Raw genomic sequence first — 9,220 nt, 5'->3', positions numbered from 1 at the left:
TTAGCCCTATGACATCTGGGTTTGAACTAGCTATTCTTATGTCTTCTGGAGTCTAGTGGGTGATGTAATATTTTACTCCCTTTAGCATAGGTAACGTGAAATGTCAATACTACTATAGCCCTCCTTTAGATCTTCAAAGAAAAATACTGTTTTCTCCCTGAGTTTATTTATACATGATATCTGGTACAGCTGATCCAGAGAAAGTAGTGGGAATAAAATACTGCCAGACATTGAAGAAGTAACTCTTAACTAATGCAACTTGACCAAGGCACCAGCACTAAGAGAGGGTCTTGAATCTCAGTCCTGTCAGTGTTTTGAAACTCAGTCCATCCAACAGAGGAGGAGGCAGTTAAAAATTTATTAGCAGCTGTTTGTCACTTCTGCATGAATTCACAATCTGAATAAATTAAGTAGGAAAAAAGAGCATGAATGGAAGAGAAAGCCAGAGTTAGAGGCTTCAGAGTTGTGTTTCCAGCTCTGCTGCTGTCTGTCAGTTGATTTTGGTTCCAACTTACTTGGCTTCTTTATGCTGAAGTTTCTCTACCTGTTAAAAATGGCAAATGTATTCTGCTGTGAATTATTGATTCATGTTGCTTATTATTTGGGAATGTTCAGAAGTTAAATGTTTCATCAATGTTAGTCAATCATACTGTTTGTTAGAAAATTCATACTAGATGATGCAGGACACAACAATTATTTGCTGTTTGCCTTTTGCTCTGTTTATCTTTAAATGGTTTGTCACTCAATCAGGGAAGAAAAATAGAATCACATAGCTTACATAACAACTGACATATTGAGTTAAGGCAAAGTGGCTGATTCTACCTATATATTGCTCCAAGCTCTGGTTTCAGTATGTCAGCCAGTGGACAGTGGTGTTGGTTAGAGTGTCTGCTGTGAGCCCTGAAATGTCCCAACTGGAGAACTTTTAGGCTAGGGACAGATATTCAAAAAGCCTGAGCCTGAATTGACTTTGCAAGTTAGTTTAACCAGTTTGCAGGTGGACAGATGTTCAGCACATGCCTGCAGTGGCTCAAGCCAGATGCCTGGGGGTGCTAGAGCAGCTCTCCCTTCCCTTCCAGAGGGGAGCTAAGCTGAGATGGGGGCATGACCAGGATCCAGCAGGCCCACCCCAGCAGCACCCTGACAACCAGAAACAATCTGGGCACACAGGGCTGCCAGCCCCAGAGGGGAATTCTTCCCTCTCCTCCCTCTCCCCCACCACCGCAGGGCCAGGAGCAGGGGGTTGTTCAGAGCTGGGGGGGGGGCTGTTTTCTCTCCTCCTCCCCCCCTGCAGTGGGTTGGGGAGAGGGGCTCTGTGAGGCTGCCTGACCCCAGAGGGGGACTTTTCCCCCTACTTCTCCCCCATCACTGCAGGGTGGGGAGAAGTGACTCTATGAGATGCTGCCCAGCCCCAAAGGGGGACTCTTCCCCATCCCCCAGGGCAGGGGGAGGCTCCTTTCCATGCTGGGGGGAACTCTTCCCTCTCCTCCTCCTCCCCTAGAGAGGCAGCAGGAGGGCAGAGCTCAGCTGGACAGAGTGTGAGGGAGGGTGGGGGGTGTAAGGACCCCCACACACTCCCCCCATGGCACACACCCCTCCCTGCCCACTTTGTCTTAATGGGGCCATGATGGCCAGTGTCTCATCCCCCCTCTGGCTAGAGATCAAAGGGGAGGAGCCAGCCCGGTGGCCAGAGCAGAGAGTCCCGCCCAGCCCAGAGAGCATGCCAAGATGCTGGGGGAGTCTGGTTTATCTTAAACCAGCAAGGGGTTTGTGACAGACATTGTATAAACTGGTTTGAGCCAAACCAGTTAAATCTGATACATTCAACCAGATTTATCTCAGATCAGTTTTGGCTATTTTGAAACTGGTTTATGTGCACTGAATGTCTTTTCTGTTACAAGTTTAAACCAGTTTCTGATCACTTAAACTGGTTTATGCATAGGCGACGTGTAGGGTGGGCACCAGGGGGGCAGGGCATGTGCCCCCCCGAGATTGGTCACCACTGCTGCCACCAGCTTCTGCAGGCGGTTGTTGTTCATCACCCTATCCCCACTGGCCACTGGCTTCTATGGGTAGTCGCTGCTCCCTGGTAGCACCAGCTTCTGTGGGTGGTCGATGCTCATTACTGCCGGCTTCTGCGGGCAGTCGCTGATTGCCACCTGCAACCCTCTATCCCGCTGCTGCTACCGCTGGCTTCTGTAGATGGTGGCCACGTGCCACCCTGCCGCCCACAAATTATGCCCCCCCACAGTCTCGGGAGGCACCAGTCGTTCATGGGTTTATGTGTAATGTCTGTCCCTAATGGCATCTTAAATATTTTAGATGCATTTAATTGCTTCTGCTAGATAGCAAAACAGTGTTGGAGTACACATCTTACCCTAGATGCAATTGGAGAAAAGTCATTTTCTCTAAAGGCAACTGTCAGGAGAGACTGGGTACTTAGTTTGGAGGACTGGCAGGTATTAGCTCTCCAGGAAAAGAGGAAGGTGTAAGAGCAACACATAATGATGACAGTAGCTGTTGACTCTTTTCTAACCTGAAGCATGTTCAATAGGACTTCTTTACTAGGACTGAAAGATAGGATTCCTGTTCTGCCATGACAACAGAAGCAAAGTATATCTTCAATTCTCTTGAATGTGCAGTTCTGTATAGCAGGATTCAGTTCATATGACTTACGTTTTTCAGACAACATTTGTAGCATGTAACCCAGTGAGGAAAACATAGTCTGTGAATAACATATTCTGATAATACAGAAGTCAAAAACTTGTTACGTCTTAATCTCAAGGAAATAATATTCAATGAGCACTAATAACCACCATTTACCATATATGACTTTCTTTTTTGCATAAGTATTTGTATCCTGTATTTAATGTGAGTCTTATCTTTTTCCACATTCTCTGCATCCTTTGGGATTTCTGCACCACTGGCTGAAAATCAAGCAAGCGTCTTGATGAAGGCTGAGTAATCCATGCTTATGAAATTTGTACAAGATAAAATGGAGACTCATATTACATGATTGTTCAGATAATTTATCCAAGCCTGCCGAAAGATTTAAAAATAATAGCAGCCTAGCCCACCTGATCATTGTCCATCACTAAAAAGATATTGTCTACCAACAAGAAAGTGTATATTTTTAATGCCTGGTTAAAGCTATGTTGAAAGAAATGATGAAAGTAGTAGTTGCTGTGATAAATTATAAAACTCTCTAGGCTTGTAAAAATGATGATGTAAAATTCATACTGAAACAAGACTGGAACCCAGGAACCACCGGTAACATTTATATTTCCCCAAAGCTCTTCTAGTACATCAATATCCTTGGTGAATGATACCTGCCAAAACTCACCTAGAAAAAGAATTTATGATTACTTTTTTGGACATAAATCTATTCCACCATCATTGGCAAAACAGTATCTAATCTTAGACAAGAATTAGGCCTGTGTACGAAAGAGCCAAAATGGAAAAGCTGATGTCAAAAAACTCTTCTGGCTTATTCGCCTTTGAAAATTCACCAGTCACAAGATTTAACAGATTCGTCTTCACATGTCATCTTTGTAAAGCCTTTTTTCTTCACTATTGTGCTGTTCAAGTGATCTGAAACACCTTCATTACTGATGGAGTTCTGTAAAATCAATTTTCAGCCAGATCTTCAGTTCCTTAAAGGAGCCAGTATATGCCTTTTCACTGTCAGGAGAATTGGCAGTGAAGAGGCAAAAGCTTTTAGGGTAATACCTTTTAAATTGTTTAATAATTATAAGTAAAAGACCTTTAAACATATTAGCAGTTGTGTGGAACAAAAGGATGATTAATCAAATCACACCCACGTTATTTAGGAAACCATGGAATAAAATCTCATCAAATTGAAGCAAAAGTGGCTTTCTAAATGATGTTTTATCTGATAAAATGTCTTAGTCATGCAAGCTAACAAGAGTAGAATTACCAGCCTTTTCTTGATTACCATTCTAATTTGTGTCCAGAAACCTATTCCCTCACAACAGAACAAATGCAGCAGATACAAGTCAATTGTGAAATTATAGCTAAATGCTGTGTATTCCAAGTCTTATATAGGCAAAAAGATGTTTTGGCCTAATTCCTGTTTTTGATTTCTGTCACCTGACTTTAAAGATAAAAAACCCTTTTAGTGTTTTTCCTCCAATAAGAAGAAACAAAGAACAGAGCCACAGTTAAATGATTCAGTTTTCAAAAAAGGTAGGAACTGGAGGCAAAATAAATGTTGAACAAATCTTCAAATATACAGCTCCACTTAGATAACACTCATTAAAACTGATTGCATTTAATTTTCCCCCTCACATTCCTCTTATATGGCACAAGAAATTAATAGAGTCCAGATGTTATGATTATGTCATTAACTTCACAATATACTTAAAGCAAAGGAAGCCACGCTAGTAGAAGACAAATACTGATTTAGGGACACTAACATTAAAAGTGTGATGCCAGGGTCTTTATGTAAAAAATTATGAAACGAACAACAATAATAATAACAAATAACAATAGCAAACAATAACTACTAATAGCAATAACAACAACAAAATACCTAGGTAACCACTGACATGGAAGGTGACCCAGCGCCTACAATAAGCCAGACTGGGATGATTTTATGCTGGTGAACAGTGAATCAAATGAATATGATGAGAAACTCCTCTCTGTTCCATTCTAAAGGCTTCAGAATATGGCCTAAAAAGGGATTATTCTTCTTTAGTTGTTTAGGATTGATGAGGTACAAGTTTAGGATTGTTTCTTTATTCAAAATTAAATAATGTCAAATAATATACACTAAGAAAATCAGAGAAAAGTTTTAGTTCTGAATCTCTAGAGCAGTGATTTTCAACCACGGTGCTGTGTAATACCCTGTAATTTTTCTGCAGTCAAAAAATGAGTGAAAACTAAGAGCTGGCATTTTCTGAGGGGTACCTCAAGTCTATCAAGGGGTGTCTCAAGTTTAAAAGGTTAAGAACCACTCCCTTAGGCTAGGGACAGAAATTACACATAAATCAGCATAAGTGATGGGAAACCAGTTCAAATCTGTAACACAACAGGCGTTTGGTGCATATAAACTGCTTTCAAAATGGCCAAAACTGGTGTAACAGGCTGCCAATGTGGGCTCACCAGATTGGCTTCAGATACTTACCTTGGGCTAGAAACAGGCTGGTGAACTCTGAGCAACCCCAAGGGTGGAGCAGGGGAGCCCTGCCCTGTGGAGAAGGGGAAGCCAATTGAAAGAAGGGGTTTTCAATCCCTTCATTCGCATGGGAGGGGGATGGCTGGAGTTGGGGGCCCACCACCCTGAGCCCTGGTTGGCCAGTTTACAAGCCAGGGAGGGACTGCTGGAGGGGATAAAAGCAGCAGCTGAACTGGCACGGCGGGCGGCTGACAGTGACTGCAGGGAATGACACAGGAGGCCTAAGAAGAGCTGGGGTGAGCTGACCAAGCAGAGGGAGCAGAAAGGCCCCTCTGAAGAGCCTCCAAGGCCCTGGGAGAAGAAGGCAGCCACAGTTGGCTGTGCCTCCAGCCCTGCAGTAGAGAGCGAGCAGCGGCCAGAGCTTGGGGCAGAGAGCTGGTGACCCAAAGCCCCATCACAGTGTGCTGGACATGCTGGACGTCCCAGAGGCTAGGGGTGGCAGTCAGCCCCCCACTCCACTGCCGAGAAGAAGCAGCAGCCAGGAGCACAGGTGGCATCCTTATCTGAAGCAGGAAGCTGGGTTGGTGAGTTGAGGAAACCCCTCACCTTCCCTGGGCAAGCAGGACAGCAGAAGGCAAGGCACTGGGATCCTGAGGAGCGGCAGAGCATCAGAACGAGGGTCCCTGGGAGCTTGGGTACAGGCCAGCACTCAGAGCAGGATTGGCAAGCTGCAAGGTGTGTGGGGCGCCTGGCCAGTCATCTGGAGCAGGGGTTTAGAGCAATGACCCCTGGGAGTTGCCTGTGCTGCTGAACCTCTGCCTCTGACTGCCCCAGAGGGGACTCTGTCCTGTCCCTTATTCTGTAGCTGATTGTCATCGGATGGAGTCCCTGAGCTTTGTGCTTGGGTCATGCTGATTGCTGCAGGAGCCTACTCTGTTGCTTGTTTGCTTGCCTTTTTGGTTGCCATGGAGGGTCACCCTTCAGCCTCTTTGGGGGGTTGGGGTTTGATAGAATTTGATTACTGCAGACCAGAAGAGTCTACACTGTTGCAGTCTGTCGCTTATTGGGAAACCCGTTGGAGCTGCCGGAAACGCGCACCCTGCTTCCTTGCTGTAGCATCTCAGCAGTGACTGAAAGCTGCCAGTTACCCTACCTGTGGTTCTTGAGTCAAGCGTTAACTAATGCATTCCGGTTTGTTTTGCCATTTAAGTTCACTCATAAATAACCTTTCCTATTATTCTTGTTTTTTAAATAAAGTGTAAAAAGTTAAATCAGTTAAGTGTTAGACCTTCTTGGGACCATGGGCTGCTCTCTGGGGGGCAGGGACTGGCTGGAAAGTAAATTGGTGCTGGCCGGAAGCCCTGCCCCACTCTCACCACACTATTCCTGATATTTGGGCAGGACTGGCAACTATTGGGCCACCACCCGGGTTACACTGGCTTAAACCTGGATGGACGTAGTACCAGACTTAACTAATTTAGGTTAAATTGGTTTATTGAACTTCTATCCCAGATTTCCTCCATATTCAAGTTAACTCACAGTCTCCCAGCGTCCCAAGATGCTTTACACCTCCCCTGCAAGCTCCCTCTTGCAGGGTGGGTAGCCTAGCTTGGCCCAGACTGCTGCTCCATCCAAGCAGGGAGGCATGCTCTAACACCCCCAAGCTTCTGGCCAGGGCCACTGCAAGCACATGGCTGCATTTCTGGAATCAAAAAAGAATGTGTATTCACTTGTTCAATCTATGCAGGTTAAACTAACCTGCAAAGATTAGATAGGAGCTGTACATATCCACTGAGACTCTGTACATAGCCATTGAGACTCACTTTCTTAGATAACAGCTTTCTAAGACACCCTTGATAACATTTTAGAACTTTAAAGACTTCTTCCTCTAAACTAAAATTCACAAGGTTTTGATGCCAAGTTGTGAAAAGATTGCAACTCTGTAGTCTGCCTTGTGGATGTAAAAGTGCAGAACTCTGAAAATAACAATCATCTTCCTGGTCCAACCTTTGCTCCAAGAAAAAAATGTAATTTGCTACTGGTTTGTGCCAGAAATAGGTGACCAGCTTTCCTTTACTGATTCAAATGAGCACATCAGCATTTTGGGCAGTAGAAAAAAGTTAAAATTTTACCTATTTGTTCAGTCTCACCCCTGCGTTCCCCATCAGCTGTGTAAGAGGGTGGATGGGGGTAAAAAGCTAACTGATGTAGGCATATCACATGTAGAAATAAGGACATTATATCCCCCTACATGGTAGGGTAAGTTCTAGTCACAATCATGCATTTGTTATCAAGTTCAAGCAGCTCAGTGGGAGATTTGAATTGATACACATAAAGATTAGCAGTATTCATTTTTATTAGGCAGGTGTATCTAAGTTATAAATCATACCAACAGCTGTATACTGTTCAGTGTAGGCGTGTGACAAAATAAATCAACTATGTTCAGTTGGAAACTGAAAGTGCCTACCAGAAGGACACTTCACTTTTCCCCACTCCATCTAGAATTCAGATCTATAGATGCACGTTTGGATGACTATTTGAACCAGAACCCAAACTTAGTTCCTTCTGAGGTTTTTCCAGCACTACCTAGAACCAGCTCCTTTTGCTCAAGAGATATTTTGGGACTTCTGGTAAATGAAATACTATTTATTTCATGTGGACTTTTTTGAGAAGAAAAGTAAGTTTGATACCACTAGTTGGGTAAATTTTTGCTGGAAGTATCCAAAAAACCAGAAATATATTTATATTCCTTAATAAAGCCTGTTTTTGTAAAAGCTTTTTACTTTTGAATTGAATATGGTATAAAGTAATGTACTGTGTTCACATAAAACCTCACCCTGCCCTTTGAATTACCACTGAAGGTAGAGGTTAATTAACACAAGACCTTTTACCTAGCTATTCATCTTTGGGTGATCAGCTTTTATAACCTAGCCTGAAAATTCACTGCAAACACTTCATTACTATCTCATATACTAAAATAAATATACTGAGCTAACCTCTGCTCTGATGTACTACTCTGGTGCAAATCTAGAGTAACCCTATCACCTTTAGGAGAACAACTCTAAATTTTAAATGATGTAACTGAGTGAAGAATGGTTTATTAAACTCTGAGTGACCCTACTCAACTGAATGTTTTACATTAGCTGGTGATTATATACCGGCTCTGAATCTCTAGCTTTTAACTTTGTTTTCAAAGAAACACACTATGTCAGGACATTCGCATGAATGTCAGTTAGTGTCAAAGTGATCCATTCACTGGATACAGTTCTATTAAATTAGAGTGTGTGATTTCCAAGGATGACCAGTACTAAGTAGAGATGTTAGTAGATAATTCTACTTAAGTGTTAAAAGCAAATGTTACTCTTGAAAGTTTCAAGGATCTAACTCATCACTAGCAATAACAGGCACAATTCCCACTGAAGGAACTGGAACTGGGGAGATGGGGTATAGCTTTGGATGAGGCTTTGAAAAACTTGCCATAAATTTACCACGCAACTTTGTGTGAATCATTTAACCTCTCCAAGTCATAGTTCATAGTAGATGGTGAAATGGAGAAAATAACATTTTTCCTAAGACCTTATTTCCCATCTTGTCTATTCGCTCAAGACTGGGATGACATTTTACACTGTGTATGTATATAGCTTCTAACATCATGGATCCTCATTTCTCTGGAACTTATAAATTCTGCCATATCTGTAATAGAACTGTATTTGAGCTTCCCTGTATGAGAGCTATATATACAGCCTGGATATATCTGCACTGCTGTACAGAGACAGCTAACCTAGCTCTGGATCTAAAAGTAGTACAATTATGTTACCCTGCAGGTTACCTTAGCCTGAGTGGAGTGCTACAATAATAAGTTTATATTGCTCCTCATACCTGACTTAGCTCACCTACAGTTTGGAGATGCCTACTTAAAAGGACATTGTGTTATGTAGATATGCCCTTTAATTATTAAAAATGATCAATCTTTAAGTACATATGATTATCATTTCTATGCTTGAGATCCTATTTTTTGGACAGCTCTTCTCTCAGCCTCCTCCACACATCGTGTCTTTCTAGTTATAGTACAAAATAACTCTC

The sequence above is a fragment of the Gavialis gangeticus genome, unplaced genomic scaffold (assembly GCF_001723915.1).
Source record: "Gavialis gangeticus isolate Ggan-Ray unplaced genomic scaffold, GavGan_comp1, whole genome shotgun sequence".
NCBI classification, from domain to species: domain Eukaryota; kingdom Metazoa; phylum Chordata; order Crocodylia; family Gavialidae; genus Gavialis; species Gavialis gangeticus.
The sequence above is the reverse complement of the archived record's forward strand: the minus strand, read 5'-3'. Positions refer to the sequence as shown.